Source organism: Pan troglodytes, chromosome 3, assembly GCF_028858775.2.
Source record: "Pan troglodytes isolate AG18354 chromosome 3, NHGRI_mPanTro3-v2.0_pri, whole genome shotgun sequence".
Classification (NCBI taxonomy): Eukaryota; Metazoa; Chordata; class Mammalia; order Primates; family Hominidae; genus Pan; species Pan troglodytes.
In genome coordinates, this window is record NC_072401.2 from 70,912,827 (window position 1) to 70,933,283 (window position 20,457).

Here is a 20,457-nt window from a genome sequence, read left to right on the forward strand (position 1 = left end):
CAGTCCCTGGTCTGTGCATTTCTCCAAAGATGATTTTGAGGACTCCAGTATTTAAAGGGGAAAAGTAATCTGGAGGGGAAAGAGAGGGTACGGTAATCCACATGTTGTAAGACAAAAGGAGCAGGTAGGAGAATAATCAATTATATTTTTGTCTTGTTCTCAGTAAATTGGCACTTTACATAAGATCATGTGAACATGGCATAGCTGCCTATGGAGATATTTTACCTTTCATCTGTAGCTGTCTGCTTAAGAACAGCAGGAAAGGTAGTTTCTTGCATGACTCAGCTTTCAGCTTATTATTATTATTTTTCTTTGGCATAGTGAATTGAGTTCTCAAGTTTTTATTTCCCTGTCACCTATCTTTTGGGGTATTTTTCAAAATTGTAATTTTAAAACATGCACCCCGAAGATTCTGATAGTGATAGCAAAAGATGTGAGACAAAATCTGTACTTTTTAAAAGTCTCTAGGTGATTTTCTTAGCAGTCCAATTAGGGAAAAACTGATTAAGGACTCTATACTAAACCAGACTTGCAAAAGAGAGATGCTAAAGCATTTGAAGACTCTATAATAACAAAATTAAAAATATATATTTATTTCAAGTATCCAATACTGACTACAGAAGATAATAGACTTATTTCTAGAACTCATGAGTATACTTTTAGAAATCTTATAGAAGACTTTTATGTTTTGGTGTCCAGGCTGTGTCATCTGGTCACAGTTAGCCGGTATAAAAAATATGTAGACTTATAGGTTTTTTTTTTGTTTTTATTTATTTATTTTTTTGAGACGGAGTCTCGCTCTGTCGCCCAGGTTGGAGTGCAGTGGTGGGATCTCGGCTCACTGCAAGCTCCGCCTCCCGGGTGCACGCCATTCTCCTGCCTCAGCCTCCTGAGTAGCTCGCCACCACGCCCGGCTAATTTTTTGTATTCTTTTAGTACAGACGGGGTTTCACCGTGTTAGCCAGGATGGTCTCGATCTCCTGACCTCGTGATCCGCCCGCCTTGGCCTCCCAAAGTGCTGGGATTACAGGCGTGAGCCACCGCGCCTGGCTAGACCTATAGGTTCTTTAAAAAAATTCCAAAGAAGTGGGTGGGCAGAGAGTAGTAAGTTATTCACTGATAATATCTCTACTAATGCCCACTCATGATGGCTAAAGATACATAGAATTTAAACTTACACACACACACATATAAGCACACACACACACACACACACAAAGACACACCACCCTTCTCCCACAGTATCTTCTGCTGAATATTCTCTGTATCTTCATTGGTACTTTGATTATAAGCTGATTTTCCTGAACTTTCCAGAATATCTTTAGTTTAGGATTTCGTTTTCCTGAATTATCCATATATCTACTAAACATACCCTTACTGGCTTTTTTTTTTTTTTTAACATAACTCTAACATCTTATTTTACCCCACAGTTCCCTACAGATATTCCTATAATTTTACTTTACCAGAATTATTTGGTCTTCTTTTCCCTCGAAATATCTCAACAACTCTTTCATCAATAGATTCTTTGAGTTCACAACTCTCTTTAATCACTACCAGTTACTTCACCCAACTTCTCAGTCTTACTAAAGAAAAATAAATTACGCTGGAAAACATTAATAGTTGCTGCCACACTATTACTAACATGTCTGCCACACAAGGTAAATAAAAAGAGTTATAAATATTCTGAAACCAAATATGTTAGAAGTTTGGGGTGTACTTTGGTTTTACACAGTGCCTAATAAAAATGATGTTTCTATTTCTATGAAATGAATATACTTTTCAATTATCTACCTCATTGTCATTTACTTAACCAACATTCTAATTTTCAATGTAGGAAAGAATAGAGAGATTTTTCAAGAATAGAGCTGCCTATCAAAGAGGAAGTGCCACCCAAATCTACTTACTTTATAAAAATAGCTTAATTGAAATTGACATAAGCTCAAAACAAATATTCAATTGAAAGAATTTTAAAAAACAAACTAAGTAAAAAAATTATTGTACTTCTATAGGAAATATCTCAGGCCACAGTTCTTTGTCTGAATACATTATAAGAGAAATAAACTGAAAAATCCAGATATTTTATCTCATTTTACAATACTCATGCAGTTATTTATTACTTTTATTGACATAGATGACATTCTAAATTATAAATGACCATTAACTTAAGCTACACTTAATGTCATGAGAATTCTACTTATCTTGTTAAAAGATAATTCCTGATGTAAGAGTATTCTGAACTAGTTTTGAAAACTTCAATAAATGAGAAATAATCTCTAGATAATTCTTGTAAAATTATCAAATTTCTTTCCTTAGATCACTAAGAAAAACATACATTCCAAGGACTTGGTAAATTAAATTAAAAATAACTTTTTCTGGGACTGTTTCTTTAAGTTTCACTGGTCAACAATGTTGCCATTCTTTATATTTTACTTTATTTTATTAGGCAGAGTCTTGGTCTGTCACCCAGGCTGGAGTGCAATGGCTCCATCTCAGCTCACTGCAACCTCCGTCTCCCAGGTTCAAGCGATTCTCGTGCCTCAGCCTCCCAAGTAGCTAAGACTACTGGCACGTGCCACCACACCTGACTAATTTTTGCATTTTTTTAAGTAGAGGCGGGGTTTCACGATGTTGGCCAGGCTGGTCTCAAACTCCTGACTTAATGTGATCCACCCTTCTCGGCCTCCCAGAGTGCTGGGATTACAAGCGTGAGACACAATGCGTGCTGGGCCTAACAGTGTTCCCATTCTCAACTCATAAATCTGGTTTATAAAAGTCAGTCAGATATTTTCTAGACCATATAAATGTCAGTCACAATATTTATCAAAATGATCACTCACTTTAAATTTAGCTGTGGTACAGACTGTGAACCACTTACGCTTAGTTTGACAGAGCAGATGTGAGGATCAATGTTTATCTTCATAATTATGTCATAAAGTTCTTACATCTCAAAGACTGTGTGCTTACATTCACAAAATTCTAGAACTCGACATGTATAATTCGACAGATTTTCTCTTCCAACTGATGTGATGTATCAAGATGAGCAACAAAAGAAGAATCCCAAGATAATCACGTAATTATGTTAGGAGAGATTCTCAGTTCGATCTAATCCTGTCTAAACAGGCTGAAAGAAATTAGTCACTCAGAATTATATAAAAGGCTCTATTGAGGTATGTAAAACAATCTGCGCAGATTTTTTCAATCTCTTGTTGTGCCACCTAGGATATATGAATAGAGTTAAATTAGAATGTTGCTGTGAACTATTTCTTCAACTTTATCTTCTTAGGAAGTTTTGTAGTTGTTTAGGACTGGGGAGAGAACTTAAAGAAATAACAGGAACTTGAGAAGAAATCACTTATACAGGGGAACCTCACTTAAAATTGCTGAGCAATTTAAGCATAAATATAGGGCATAGATATAGACAGATAGGAAGACCAATAAATTGATCAAATCAATTATATATATATTTATACATATATATACATATACATAAGTAGATTTACAATGTCTTTCACATTACATGCAGATATTAACCATCAAATCCTTGTTATGTAGAAAGAGTGACCACAAAATATGCACCGATTTATTTAATGTCTAATTCAGTAAATAAATACTCATCAGCTTCCATGCATGTGCCAGGTCTTCAGCTAGATTTAAAAAAAATACAATGTTGAATCAAATAATTAAAATTCATTCTCTTATATAATATAAATATAAAAAAATAAAAAATACATTTATTTCAAGTATCCAATACTGACTACAGAAGATAATAGACTTATTTCTAGAACTCATTGCATTTATGTCTAGAAAATTGCATTTTCAAGACAAAGGACTTAGAGAAATGAAATAGCACAAGTGTGTGCCTGTGCAGACATGCATTAATTGGTGAAATAAAAATATTAAATATATAATATACTAGGCATACTAGGGTGTGAACTAAATAATTGTATTAAGTGTATGTAATGTATATTCTGTGTGTGTATGTGTTTGAGCATATGTCTGTCTGTATGCATGTATAAATATTTAATATATATGTACAGTACATAGTATTTTCTACCTATGTCATGGTTTCTATCAGATAGTGACAATTCCAGTGAAGAAAAATAATACCAGAGGGCCAGGAGTGGTGGCTCACGCCTGTAATTTCAGCACTTTGGGAGGCCGAAGTGGGTGGATCACCTGAGGTTAGGAGTTCGAGACCAGGCTGACCAACATGGTGAAACCCTGTCTCTACTAAACATACAAAAATTAGCCAGACGTGTTGGCAGGCGCCTGTAGTCCCAGCTCCTCGGGAGGCTGAGATAGGAGAATTGCTTGAACCCAGATAGTGAGGAATAAGTTGCTGTGGGTTGAGGGTTTGCTAGGTTTATTTAGAATAGACAGATAAATCTTGATATGACATAATCTGATCCCAAAATTTGGTAGATGTTTCACGTCCATTAGGGCAGTGTGGACAGTTAGGTGCTTTGACTTTTGCCTTGAATGATACAGAAAACCATTGTAGAGTTTTGAGAAGAAAAAGGCAATTCATCTTATGTATAATGTGAAAAGCCTTCTGCTGCAATGAAGAGAAAAGATTATAGAGGTAAATGAGCAAACGGAGAAAACAGTTGGGGACCCCTGTAATAAATGCGCTAGCCCAGGGATGCCAGTGGCTTGGGGAAGGTGGCAGCTTTATGAATTTTTCATATCTTTATAAAAGTCTCAATTCTTCATGGCACAGTCTTGTGCTGTAAGCTGTTGTTTCACATCATGCGTGTTTCCTCAATTCCCCATTTTAAATCCATATATTAAGATATTTTTGTTTCTCTTAAATATATGATATTGAGGTACATTATCTTTATGAACTACTTTATATATCAATATATATTTAGACTATATTTTTAATTATATTTCTAAGTGTTCAATTATTATATAATAATTATAGAATATTTAGATATGAGGGCAAATGAAGATCACCTTTAAGTCTACCATTTGAACCTTGGCATTCTTTTGTTTTGAATACATACATGTATATATGTGTATGATTATGGTCACTATAAAAGTAGATTGTTGTCTGATTTTTGCACACACAGGAAAATTTATATATGCTTAAATATGCCTAAATACTCATTATGTTTTAAAACATAATTTTATTATTTAGTAAATAATAAAATACATATATAATAATAATATTAATTATTTTAATCACCAATTATTTACTGAGCGGTTAATATAGACAGGGCCTCTTCTTTGCACTTAGAATACATCAGTTAACACAGTTAGGAAAAAAAAATGGCTGCACACATAAAACTTATGTTCTGTGGCAGGAAGTAACTGATAAATGATAATAAATAATAATAAATAATTGTAACATTATGATAGAAGGTGATAATTTTCATGGGAAAATATAGAACTACACAAAAAGGATTTAAAAAGAGGCTGAAATAAGACCCTAAGTTGGCCTCATTGAGAAGAGATTGCAGTTAAATTTTTTTCATTATTATAAGGAGCTATATGTATCTTTGTTCATAATTTTTGTCTCAACCTCTGAAATTTTTCTTGGATGCATTCCTAGAAAGGGAATTAATGGGTTTAAGATAATATTTTTAAGCATTGTCATCCTATAGCCAAATAGCTATACAGAACTATATTTTAAAGCAATTTATGCACATACCAGCAGAGTTCAAGTTATTATTTCAATGTTCCATGCTATTAATATTTAACAAAATCAAACAATAAATTGTCCAATTTCTTTTTGTTTATTCATTATTGTTATTTTTGTTTGTATTTCTTGAATTGTTTGATGCACCACCCCCCCTTTAAATATGTTAAATCATTTACTGTTTCAATTTATTATTTGTGTAAAAGGCTATTGATATTCTTTGTTTGGCTTGTCTATTTTATTTTTCTACTTTTTGTGTTCAAGTGTATGCATGTTTTAAAAATGATATTCTAGGTTTGATACACATGATAAAATATTTTTTCTCATTTTTACATTCCTTTTTAAGATAAATTTTGGGAGGTGATCACACATATTTTTGTATTTTATCAAGTCTCTAAATTCTTCTCATTGAATTTATTATATTGCTTGTGTAGGAATCTGTTTATAGACTAAAGTCAAACAATCACATGTATTTTCACCTAGAATTTATTGTTTCTCTTCCTCCTGCTTTATCTCCTTTTTTTATTACTGTTCAACTCTTTAATATACTTTCTATTTAATTTGAGACAATATTTTAGGCACTGATCTAGCATTATGTTTCCCCAGATAGGACTTCAAATGTCCCATAAACATATTATCTCCAGTGATTTATTATAATTTTATGGTAATAAACCGTCTTGTGAAACAATTGTTTCTCTACCATATATCCTGTTTCATTAATAGGTGGAATCATCCTTGAGCATTCTAGAATATTAAGACAAGCAAATAATACATTATTAAAATGTTGCATGTGTATAATATGTTTTGATATAACAGTAAATAATCCAAATCCCCCAAGATAAAGAATTTTTACTTCTTTTCTGAAATGTTATATAATGTAGTATAATCAGATTTTTAATTTTAACTAATATTTTAGGTAGGTAGGGGTATATGATTGCCAATTTAATTTGAATTTTTTTACTTTTTAACCATTTTTCTTATATATTTATGTTCTTATTTATCATTCATGTATCTTTGTTAAAGGGTTCAAACATTTATTTTATTGTTGAGTTTTCTTCTTCACTGAGTTTTAAGTGTAACTTAGAAGTTCTGTACACAATTTCTTTACCCATTTATATTTGAAAACATCCTCTCACAGTTTTGCTTGGTTCTTCAATGCATTGAGCCTCTTTTGAAAATCAATTTTTAAAAAATATTTATACATTGAATTTATCTTCATTCTAAATTAGAGCTCATGCCCTTTGAGCATTATTTTAATCTTTCCTGATTCAATGTCACAACATTCGTTTGTCCATTTTGTGCCTGTGTTCTTCCTCAACTTTTGAAGTTGACCACTTACATTTGGGTTTATGATTTAAGTTTTAAGACGTAAAACTTTTTCTATTTTTGATGTGGACTCCAATTACTTCAATATTATTTGTAGAAAACTATCATTTTCTCGTTCATTTCCTTGGGATCTTTGGCAAAAATCAATTGACTGTATATGTGTTTATTAATTTTTGTACTTTCTATTTCGTCCCATGCTTCTGTATGTCTGTCCTCCAATACCACACTGTCTTTATGACTATACTTTATAGTGAGTCTTGAAGCAGGAAAAGTAAGTCCTCTATGTACTTCTCTTTAGTAAATAAAAAATAAATTAAAAGCTTTTCTACTTTCTTTATAGTTCCAAAATCAGTTTAGAATATCCCTGCCAAGTATAATTGGAGTAATTTACAATCTCACCAACAGTCTGGTTTGGTTTTCTTCACATTCTCATCAAGACTTTTTATCTTTCATCATTTTGGATAGCAGCCGTTCTGACTTGTGTGACTATCTCATTGTAGTTTAATTTGTATTTCACCAATATTTAGTGATGTTGATTATTTTTTCATATATCTGTTTGCCGTTTGCATTTAGGAGCAGCTTCTTTTGAGAAACATCTATTTGGGGCATTTACTACTTTTAATTGAGTCATTTGTTCTCTTGCTCTTGATTTGTTCCACAGAAAACTGTAGGGAAGTTCCTTAAAAATCTAAAAATAGAATTACTATATGATCTAGCAACTCTACTTCGGGGTCTATATCCAAAGTATTTTATAAACATAAATACGTTGAAGAGCTATCTGCACTTCTATATTCATTGCAGGATAGTTTACAATAGCCAAGTTATGGAATCAAACCAAGTGTCCATAAACAAATCAATGGATAAACAAAATGTGATACACACTCACACACTCTTTATATGTAGTATATATATATACACACATGTGCACACACACGCACACAAACACAACACACCCAATGGAATACCATTAAATCTTTAAAAAGAGGGAAATCCTATCATTTGTGACAACATTGATGAACCTGAAGACATTATGCTAAGTGAAATAAGCCAGGCACAGAAAGACAAATAGTACCTGTTTTTGCTTATATGAGGAATCTTAAACAATTGAACTCATAAAGGCAGTGACTAGAATGATTATGATCAGAGGCTGGGGACTGGGGAGAATTGGGAGATATCAAAGGGTACAGTGTTTTAGTTAGACAGGAGAAATAAGTGATAAGTATTTGAGGTGATGATATAGCAATTACCTATATCATTTCATATTATACATGTATCTGTTTTAAAAACTTAAAAATATGTAGCATAGTGAGACATCATTGGAATTTAATAAAGCTAGCTACTAATCTTTTTAATAAGGCTTTAATTAAACCTGTATAAATTTCTGGATAATTGAAATCTTAACATTATTGAATCTTTAGTTTCCTTAACATATCTTTCCATTTATATAGGCCTTCTTTAGCTGTCAATAACGTTTCACAGAATATCTCAACAATCTATATTTTGGTAAATTTAGCCATACATACTACATGTTTTGGATGTTATCGTAAATGATACAATTTCCAAATGCTTATTGCTAGTATAAGCAAATATCATTGATTTTCTTTAATAATCTTGTGTCCTATAGCTTTATTAAATTTATTTATTTGTTCCAATAGCCATTTTGTATATTCTTCAACATTGCCTGTACACTCAGTTGTGTCATAATTTATCTGTAAAGAGAGTATTATTTCATCTCTCCTTATCTGTGTGCTTTTTGTATCTTTTTTTCAGCTTTATTACACTGGCTGGGGGCTCTAGTAAAATGTTACAGGTGGTAAGAATAAACGTTCTTGCTTTTTCCAGGTATTACAGGAAACTTATTCAGTTTTTCACCATTAAGTTTAATGATAATTGCAGGTTGTTTGCAAATCCCTGTATTGGTTTGCTAAGGCTGCTGCCAAAAAGTATCACAGAAATTTATTTCCTCACAGTTCTGGAGGCGAAGAAGCTGAACTCTAGATGTCACCGCATTTGGTTACAGCTGTGAGGAAAGGATCAGTTCCAGGCTTCTCTCTTTGGTTTCCAAGTGGCTTTATTCTCTTTGTGTCTTCACAAGGTTTTCCTTCTGTACGTGTCTGTGTTTCAATTTTCTCTTCTCATAAGGACATGAATCATATTGGAATATGGCCCACCTGAATGAACTCATTATAACTTAATTATCTCTGTAAAGACCCGATCTCCAAATGTGATTACATTTGGGGGCACTGAGGATTTGAATTTCAACATATGGAATTCAGGAGAGGGAAGCAATTTAGCCCATAATGACGCCTTTATTAAGTTAATACAATTATAAGACTATGTTTATGAATGATTGTTGCATTTTTGTCAAATGCTTTTTCTCTGTATCTATTGAAATGATTCTTTGGATTTTCTTTAGTAGCCTATCTGCACGCTGAATTATATTAAGTGATTTTCTAATATTTAAACAAAGCTCACTTTTTGTAATTTACTATCTATATTTAATATTGCTGGATATGACTAGCTAAGATTTTGTTGAAGATTTTGGTGTATATTTCCTTAGGGATATTATTCATTAGGTTTCTTTCCTTTTATATATTTTTTCTGGTTTGGTAACAGAGTAATGCTGACCCTGTAAAATGAGCTGCAAAGTGTTTCTTCTTAACTTGTATAGAATTGATGTTATTTCTTTCTTACGTATGTAGATTTTTAGCAGTGATAGATAGATTTTGGCAGTAGTAAATTTTTATCTTGCCTTGGAAATTTTTAGGGAAACATTTTAACTATAAGTAAATTTTATTAATCCATAAATAACCCTTCTGTTTATCTATATTTTTCTTAAATTAGCTATGGTAGTTTTACTGTGTGTCAAAAATGGAAAAGTAAGTCAACAGATGTTCTCGAAAAAAAAGGAAAGTCTGTCCTTCAGGCCTTCTGTGGACTAAATATTTGTATATCCCCAAAATTCATATGTTGAAAGGTTAATTCCCAATGTGATGATATTTAGAGATGAGGTCTTGCAAAGTAGCAGTTCATAATTAATATCCTTATTAAAAAAAAAGGAGTAGACATGGGCTAACTCTCTCTGCACCCTACGATAAGGACACAGAAAGAAGAGGCCCATCTGTAAACCAGGAAAAGGGCCCTCATCAAACTGAGCTCTGCCAACACACTGATCTTGGACTTCCCAGCCTCCGGAATTGTGAGAAATAAATGTGTGTGTGTGTGTGTTTAATATCCAGTATATGATAATCTGTTGTTGCAGGCTGATCTGTGGAGATGAAGGCTGGGGAAGCATTTGTTGAGATAGTTTTGTCCTTTCATTTCCTCTCTAAGCCATATTCCCACATATCTAAGAATGTTAAAAGAATTCCTAGAGCTGAGATATTTTGCCCCACCTCATTTTGAGGTTATGCAAAGGATTCCTCAAAGTTACCCTTGAAGTATCCTAGTACTGTCCAATACATAAGCAAAGACAGAAAGCCTGTGTTATTTTCTTCAGACATCTTCCTACCAAAGAGGTTTTGTTTGACTTCAGGACATATGAGAGATATCTAGTCACTTGCTCTCCTTCTTAAATACTAAGGTAATAACCACAGGTTCACATTTTGTCTCCCTAGAAAGTATTAGAGATGCCAAAGTTTTCCTCTTAGCATAGAAAATGCATTTTCATTTTCTGAACTTACTATCTATGATCCCATAAAAGTAAACAGTTAAATAATTTAGTTCAAAGGTACAAATTATGAATTCCGTGTAGTAATTATACATTCTTTATCTTTAATGAGGTGTGCGTATGTAACTGGCTACGGTGAAACAAATTTCAGAAGCATGGGCTAAAAATAAATATCACTGTATTTTTTTTCATGAAACCTAGTATTGAGTTTTTATACCTAAGTCACAGGTTTTCTAAACTTTTATAGCATAGTAGTATGTGCACAAAATATTTTTAGCTAAAGCTTAATATTTTAATTTTTGAAATCATTATTTGAATTTTAAAGAGATTGCATCATTAAAATCAATAATTACATTTTAAACAGATAAATGTAAACAAAATTTGAACTCTGTTTGTGTGTGTTTAATAGTATACAAGAAAATAAGGCCAGGTGCGGTGGTTCACGCTTGTAATCCCAGCACTTTGGGAGGCCAAGGTGTGCGGATCACGAGGTCAGGAGATCAAGACCACGGTGAAACCCCGTCTTTACTAAAAACACAAAAAATTAGCCGAGCGTGGTGGTGGGCACCTGTAGTCCCAGCTACTGGGGAGGCTGAAGCAGGAGTATGGCGTAAACCCAGGAGGCAGAGCTTGCAGTGAGTCGAGATCGCGCCACTGCACTCCAGCCTGGGTGACAGAGCGAGACATCGTTTCAAAAAAAAAAAAACAAAAGAAAAGAAAATATCACCTGTACATCTACAAAAAGCATTTTTTAAACCAATGGAATATAATGTTGCTCTCAAGATATATATTTAGTGTAATTCTAGAGTCATATAAACAAATCATTCTTTGAAGCTTGAAAACATGACTACTAATTGCTTTTGGTTTTACATTTTCAAGTTGGAACTTCCAAAATACTTTTAACACAACTAAAATTCTCTCCATAAAGTAGTAAAGAGTTGATGTTATAGGCTGTAAATAACAATTTTAGAAAAGACTCTAGCAGAGATACAGCATGAAGAATTATCCTTAAGAATGATGTTTATGCTTTATCTGTATTCTCTGATTCTCAACATGTTTTAATTCATTTCACTTTATTTTAGACACAATCTGATAATCTTCCACACATGTATTTGACAGTCTCCAAAGCAATTACTGAGAATTGCTTTTGGACTCTTTAAAACATGTTTAGTAAACAGATTAATGGAGTATTTCTGGTCTTTCTTTTTAGGTGTCCTATATTTAATTACATTTCTAATTTCTAAGTTCATTTTTCTTTTTTTTTTATACAGACCTTATATATAATTTTTATTTTATATTTTATGTTATTTTCTTAATGATTGATAATAAGAATAAATGACATTATCAATAGTGTCAATAAATGTTATTGATAATGTCAATTTTTGACATTATCAATCATTAAAGAAATAACATAGAAATACAATCAAACAAAGAGTAGTGGGATTTTAACTCACAAATAATAATCCTGCTCTGATATTCTTTTTTAAAAAATAATTTACCCATAAAAGTTTAACTAACTTAACCTAAATTTGTTTTGGGAAATACTGATATCTGCATAAAAATACAAAAATATTAAATAATACTTGATAAAATAATAAACTCCTATTGATGTATTTCAGCTGTAATTTTTATCTATGAAAATGTAAAGATATTTATTTTTACTCATATTTCATGCTTCTATAAATAAGAGCCATCTTATAATCAATGTGTAATTATTTTTATCTGAATATATTTTATTAAACAAAACCATGCCTCAGAATTAACATTATCTTAGAATTAAAGTAATATGTCCCTAAAATATCGAATACCATTAACAGAGTTATATTTTCAAATATTTAGCATCCCTCACTGTACATTAAGCAGATGTTTTCATTTAGCTGTAGGATGGCCATATGATCACATTTTCCTAGTTGTGAATACAAAGGCAATATGAGATATCATGTTGATTTAGTGTAGTGGCTGTGGAGACAGATTCGTAGGCAAATCAAGTTCTAAACTCTCTGGCTTGATTTCTTTATATGTAAAGTGAGGATAACTATATAATAGAGTTCTTATGAGTATGAAATGACCCAACACCTCTCCTAGTCAACATAGTGTTGGAAGTCCTTGCTAGAGCAATGAGGCAAGAGAAAGAAATAAAGCGCATTGAAATAGGAAGAGAGGAAGTCAAACTATCCCTATTGGTGGATGACGTTATTCTACATGTAGAAAAACCCATAGTATTGGCCAAAAGCTCCTTCAGCTGATGCATAACTGAAGCAAGCTCTCAGGATATAAATATACAAAATCACTAGCATTCGTATACACCAACAACAGCTAAGCTGAGAGCCAAATCAGGAATGCAATGACATTCACAATTGCCAAAGAGTGAACAAAATACATAGGAACATACCAAACAGGGAAATGAAAGATCTCTGCAATGAGAATTACAAAACACTGCTCCAAGAAATTAGAGACAACAGAAAAGGGGAAAAGCATTCCATGCTCATGGATAGGAAGAATCAATATCATTAAAATGGCCATAATGCCCAAAGTAATTTATAGATTCAGTGCTATTCCTACTAAACTACCAATGACATACTTCTCAGAACTAGAAAACTGTTTTAAAATTCATATGTAACCCAGAAAGAGCCCAAATAGACAAAGCAATCCTAAGCAAAAAGAACAAAGCTGAAGGCATCATGTTACCTGACTTAAAACTATACTACAGGGCTACAGTAACCACAACAGCATAGTACTGGTACAAAAAAAGACACATACCCCAGTGGAGGAGAATAGAGATCCCAGAAATAAGACCAAACACCTACAACCATCTGAGGTTCAACAAAGTTTACAAAAACAAGCAAGAGGGAAAAGACTCCTTATTAAATAAATGGTGCTGGGCTAACTGGCTAGCCACATACAGAAGATTTAAACTGGCCTACTTCCTTGCACCACATACAAAAATCAACTCAAGATAGTTTACAACTTAAAACATAAAGCCTAAAACTATAAAATCCCTGAAAGACAACCAAGGCAATACCATCCTGGACACAGGAACAGGGAAAGATTTCATGATGACGATGCCAAAAGCAATCTCCACAAAAGCAAAAATTGACAAATGACATCTAAAAAGTGTCTGCACTGCAAAATACTCTATCAACAAAGTAAACAGACAAACTACAGAATGGGAGAAAATGGCTATTATTAAAAAGACGAAAAATAAGAGATGCTGTTGAGGCTGCAGAGAAAAGGAAACACTTATACACTGTTTTGGGGAGTGTAAATTAGTTTAACCATCATAGAAAGCAATGTGGTGATTCCTCAAAGGGCTAAAAACAGAACTACTATGTGACCCAGCAATCTCATTACTGGGTATATACCCAGAAGAATATAAATCATTGTACCATGAAGACACATGCACATGAATGTTCATTGCAGAACTATTCACAAAAGCAAAAACATTGAATCAACCTAAATGCCCATTAATAACAGATTGAATAAAGAAAATATGGTACATATACATCACGAAATACCATGCAGCCAGAAAAAAGAATGAGATCATGTATTTTGCAGTAACATAGATAGAGCTGGAGGTCATTACCCTTTGCAAACTAACACAGGAAGAGAAAATCAAATACCACATGTTCTGACTTATAAGTGGGAGCTAAATGATGAGAACTCATTAACACAAAAAAGGAAATTACAGACACTGGGGCCTAATTGAGGGTGGAGAGTGGGAGGAGCAACAAGAGCAAAAAAATTAACTATTGGGTACTAGGCTAGGACCAGAGACACAAGTTTACCTATGTAACACAACTTGACATGTACCCCGGACCTAAAATACACGTTTTTAAAAAAATGACTAAATTCATGTAAATATGAATACAAACTTAAATCACTGTAAATATGTACCCTCTATAAAACATAAGATTCGATCATTTCTGATTAATTCCTATTATGACTTTGAAGTTTCCAAGAGTGTTATTTAAAGGCAGATAATACTTTGGCAGCTTTGTATGTGTATTCATTTCAAATGTCAGTACTGACTTTCTAACCCTAAAGGCATTGTCAAATAGGTTTTGCTTTGATTGACTAAACTTAAGAACAGCTTCATTTAAATTAAAGTGAATGTAATAAGTTAAATTTACTAAATAAGCCAATCACACACATTAAAAAATGTTGCAGAAAATTAAAATGTGCTCCCTCTGCTTACTCTTGATTCTAAGGAAAAGTATCAAATGGTTGTCCCAATATTTGCTTGCATGTACATTAAATCATATATATCTATAATCTACATAAATATCTCTCTATATGACTAGCGTTTAATAAATATGTAATTTTATTAATAATATTAATCTAGAGTTTAATAAATATGTATTAAATTGATGAGGAATTTTGAAAGAATAGGTTATCATTTACCCAAACAGTAGGCACCACTTGATACCTTAAAGGAAACTGAAGAATATGATACTTTTAATTCTGGAAGATTGAAAATTAGCATATAAACATAAATTGGATATTTCAAAAACTACTGAAGTCCCATTTTGTTGAGCTGAATATGTCAAGTCATATTAGATTTTCCAATTCATCACAAGGACAGGAATAGCAAAAGCCTTAAGCCACCAAAGTGAATTTATAAGCAAATACTGAGTGCTTAATACAATACACTGGGCTGTATATTATCTGTATGCTAAAAGAAAATGTAACACTCCAGGGGGAAACAAATCATGTACACATTAAACCTTTTGAGAAGAATGCATGGCTATATATAAACAAGGGGTAAATTACAGTTCTGGTTATCTATTACATTTAAAAAATTAGTGACTATAAATAAAATGTGTTATTAGTTTCTTTTTATGATATTGCCTACTAATACTTGTAATACTTATGACTACAAAGATGATTCATCTCAGTAAAATCAAATAAATTTTCAGAATGACATAAAGTATTATTGAGATTTTTTTAATATGCTAATATTTAGGTAGGTGATTAAGTTTTACTTCTAGACTGAGCAATGAGTCTTTGGCTATCTACGAGATTGTTATCTAACATCTCTGATAAATTAAAACAATATTATCTTCTGTATATGTTACTTTATTTTCAAATAGAATATACATTCTGTGTGCTTGTAGTGGAAAGCCAAATACTCTGGATATCAAGAGACTAGATTTTTCTCACCACAGTTCTGATATTTTCTTTAGAAAAGTTGTTTTTTTTCTGGAACTCATTAGAATTATTTTTAAAATAAGGTTTCAGAGTAGATAAGCTCAAGAAGCTTTTTTTTTCTTTAAGTAAACGTAAACGTGACAGTGAATATTGAGTGTCAACTTGATTAAATTGAAGGATGCAAAGTATTGTTCCTGGGTGTGTCTGTGAGGGTGTTGCCAAAGGAGATTAACATTTGAGTCAGTAGACTGAGAAAGGCAGACCCACCCTCAATCTAGGTGGATACAATCTAATTAGCTGCCAGCACAGCCAGATTAAAAGCAGACAGAAGAACGTGAAAAGGCTAGACTGGCTAAGCCTCCCAGCCTACCTCTTTCTCCCATGCTAGATGCTTCCTTCCCTCAAATATCAGAATCCAAGTTCTTCAGCTTTGGGACTCAGAGTGCCCTCCTTGCTCCTCAGCTTGCAAACAGCCTTTTGTGGGACCTTACCCTGTGATTGTGTGATCAATACTCCTTAATGAATGCCCCTTTATATATACATCTATCCTATTAGTTCTGTCCCTCCAGAGAACCCAGACTAATACAGTAAACGGTCAGATATGTGAAATAGATTTTTTTAAGTTACTAGATGTAAAAGAATACTTTAAAAAAACATATTGTTTTGCTTTATACCATAAATATTTAGAAAATGAAATTTTAAAGAAATTATTTGTAGTAGCATTGAACATATCAAATACTTGGAAATGAATCTAATAAAAGATGTTTAGAACCTACAACACACATATACACACAAAACATCTATAACTAGAAATTAAACAATAACTAAGCAAATTGAGGAAAATATTTTCATAGATTAAAAGATTAAATTTTGTTAATAGTTTTTCTTAAGTGTCTCTACAGAGTAAATTTAATTCCTTTTATAATTGCTTGTTTTTATTTGAAACTGATAAACTGATTCTCAAATATGCATGGAATAAAATGGGCAAAATAGCCAAGGCAATTATGTAAAACAACAAATCTAAGGAATGTATATTACCAGATTTAAAAAAAATGAGAATGTGCTATTGCTATAAGAATATGCAAAGAGACCAATGGAAAATTATTTGTAGATTAGGGACAGATGACATATAAATGATTTCATGATTATGATAAAAAGGATAGTACTATATAAAGAAAAGGTAAGTGTTTTCAAATTTGATGCTGATTGAATAAATTTTTGAAAATTGCTGGGCGTGGTGGCTCATGCCTGTAATCCCAACACTTTGGGAGACCAAGGTGGGTGGATCACTTGAGGTCAGGAGTTGGAGACCAGCCTGACTAACATGGTGAAACCCCATCTCTACTAAAAATACAAAGTTAGCTGGGCATGGTGGTGCATGCCTGTAATCCCAGCTACTTGGGAGGCTGAGTTAGGAAAATCCCTTGAACCCAGGAAGCAGAGGTTGCAGTGAGCCAAGATAGTGCCATTACACTCCAGCCTGGGCAACAGAGCAATACTCTGTCTCGAAAAAAAAAAAAGAAAGAAAGAAAAAGAAAATATTTATCTTTACCCCTACCTCACACTGTAGATACAAATCAATGATATAAATATATAAATGTAGAATTAAATCTTTATGAATCTGGCAGGAACAGATTTTTAACAAGGACTCCATAAGTGAAAATCATCAAGGCATAAAATCAATAATTGGACTACAATCTAACTATAGTTTAAAAATCTATTAAAAGAAATATGCATTTAGACTTTCCCGCTATTTTTCAGTTTGCCTCCCCCCAGTGGCATGGGTTTGCTCTGAACCTGCTTTTGGGGTGTGCCTGCTTTGTCCTCTCCGTCAGATGAGGCTCAGAGAGGTGAAGGCACTTGAGCTGGGTAGTGACAGTCAGATCTCAAGTCCCTGCTTTTTCTAAAACATGTTGCCTTCAGAAAAGAAGAGCTAGAAGGATGAAAATTACTTAGAAAGATGAATACCAACTTTGAAAAAATGAAACATGAAGAGGAATTGAAGGAGTTGAGGCACAAACTTGAACAGGGCTGCATGTTTGGCCCGTGATTATAAACACTTATCGCCGCACCTGCTCCTCTTACTTGAAGAGTTGCAGCAGAAGGAGCAGAGGCCTGAGATTCCAGAGAGCTGGGTTCCCTCTCCATCTCTGCGGGGACACCACTTCTTGTGGGCCCTTGGGCAAGTCACTGCACTCTCTGAGTCTCAGTTTCACCATTTGCAGGATAACTACCTGCAATAACTACCCCTTTCTGCCAAGTTAGAATTGCTTTGCGGATCTGATAAGGTGGTGTGGATGATGCTGTTTTGGGGGCTTTAAAGTATAAACCTGGGCTTATTTACTCCAGAAGTGGGCAGGACAGAATTCTGATGAGAGTTCTTTTCTTTTTCCCCCTTTTTCCTTTCCAATCTCTTAGTTTTATTTCTGTTATTTTACAATGTCCCTATAAGATGAAACAAGTGATGCTGAATTTTTTTTTCAACTTTTATTTTAGAATCAGGATACATGTGCAGGTTTGTTACATAGGTATATTGTGGGATGCTGAGGTTTGGATTATGAGTGAATTAATCACAGAAGGGTGAGAATAATGCCCAATAAGTAGTTTTTTTCAGCCCTTAGTCCCTTTCCTACCCCTTCTTATATTCACCAGTGTCTGTTGTTCCCATTTTTATGACCATGTGTACTCGGTGTTTAGCTCCCACTTATAAGTGGGAAAGTGCAGGATTTGGTTTCCTGTTTCTGTGTTAGTTTGCTTGAAGTGGTGGCCTCCGGCTGCAACCATGTTGCTGCAAAGGACATGATTTCATTCTTTTGTGTGGCTGCATGGTGTTCTATGGTGTATATGTACCATATTTTCTTTATCAAATCCACTGTAGTTGGCCACCTGGGTTGATTCCATGTCTGGTGCTATTGTGAATAATGCTGCAGTGAATATGCGGCTGCATGTGTCTTGTGGTAGAACGGTTTATTTTCCTTTGAGTATGTACCTATTATTGGGATGAAGCTGAAATATTTAAAATAGAAATGAAAATCTTCCTGTGCTCCCCCAAGCCCCTCCATCCTACACTGCAGAGACAGCCATTGTTTGTGGTTTAGTACGCTTCCTTCCAGGCTTTAAATAAACAAAACCCATGCATTAAAAAAAAAGAATTTGCAGTAGGCTTATTAATTAATCTTCTGAATAATTAATCAGGATAAAAAGCAGGTAAGGAAGAAAATGAGAAACCAAAAGAAAACTGGTTCAATGACTTGAATAGATAGAAGTTTTACATAAAAAGAATAACCAATAGCCAATGCACACATGTAGAGGTCCTCAACATCATTAGACATCAAGAAAATGAAAATTAAAATTATGTAAGATATATCTACACATGCACTAGCATTACTAACATAAAACATAATTGCAAAGTTTTTATAAAACAGAGGAGCAACTGGAATGTTAACACACTTCTGATAGTAGTACAAATTGGATTCAACCCTTTAGAAAAATGCTTGGAATTATCTACTATAAACAAGTAAGTCCAATCCTGTGCAAATACCCAAATAAATATTTAAATTCATTAAAATACATGCACAAGAATGGCATAGCAGTATAATGTGTAATAGCCCCAAACTGGAAAATTTATAAATACTAATTTACAACAAAATGATAAAGTAATAATGATATTATTATACCATATAAATACATTGTTATAAAGTATTGAGGATAAACAGTTTTAATACTGTGTGTACAACATTTATAAATATATTCATTAAAAGATAAGGACATGAGTACTGTTTCATTTCATTTATATAAACTTAAAAAACAGAATAATATAATATTTGACTATGGATGTAAAAATAGAGGTTTCCTTTGGGGAGACTAGCGACTAGGGAAGTAAACAATGGCCACCTCTGAAACGCCAGTGATTTCATGTTCTCTCTCTCTCTCCTTTTCTCTCTCTGTCTCTGTGTGTGTGTGTGCGTGTGTGCGTGTGTGTGTGTGTATCCTAAGTTTCACGGGTATATTCACTTTTGAAACTCATTAAACTGTGACATTATAATTTGTGCACAATCATTTATTCATATTTTATAATAAAAATATCTGAGTAACAAAACCCTGAGTCAGTCTAAAACTGACAAACTATACAATAAGAGAAGTTAAGATAAAAATAAAGCATTATTTGATTAAAAAAATAGAAATGATAGTGTATTCCAGCTGTCATTTGTAAATTCTTAAAAACCATATAAAATAAAATTAATTACCCACTTTAAAATTCAAATGGTAGAGAGTTGAATACTTATGAGGTGTCTCCTAACCATATTTGAAATTAAGCAATTTAGGGAAAACAAAACATATAGAAGAATGGAATTATTTTAATAATTATATTTTTATGACTTTGTAATTAAGTTGCCCCATAATCATGGGATATAGGTGTATCATAAACTTAGATATGATTTAAGGACTTTTCTAAATACTACCCTATTCTGTAATCTTGTGAAAAAAATGATAAACTGAAGATTTTCTGAATATTAAATGACAAAATATTTTTGATTCCTCAATTTGTCCTTTATCTATATGGAGTTACCTTTAGACAGCAAAACACAGCATTTACTAATTCAAGGAAAGTTAGTCTTTGCCATTTTCCATGTAGTTAGTTTTGCCATTGGCAGTTTTACCATTAACCATG

General features: G+C 33.0%; 1 long non-coding RNA gene across 1 annotated transcript in view; it reads left to right on the plus strand.

Moving 5' to 3' along the window:
- Positions 1-2,994: 2,994 nt before the first annotated feature.
- LOC107974088 (uncharacterized) overlaps positions 2,995-20,457 on the plus strand; it is an 87,491-nt gene continuing 70,028 nt past the window's right edge. Inside the window, exon 1 of the long non-coding RNA XR_001716635.3 lies at positions 2,995-3,167. This is a non-coding gene — a long non-coding RNA (uncharacterized LOC107974088). The remainder of the gene's footprint in view (positions 3,168-20,457) is intronic.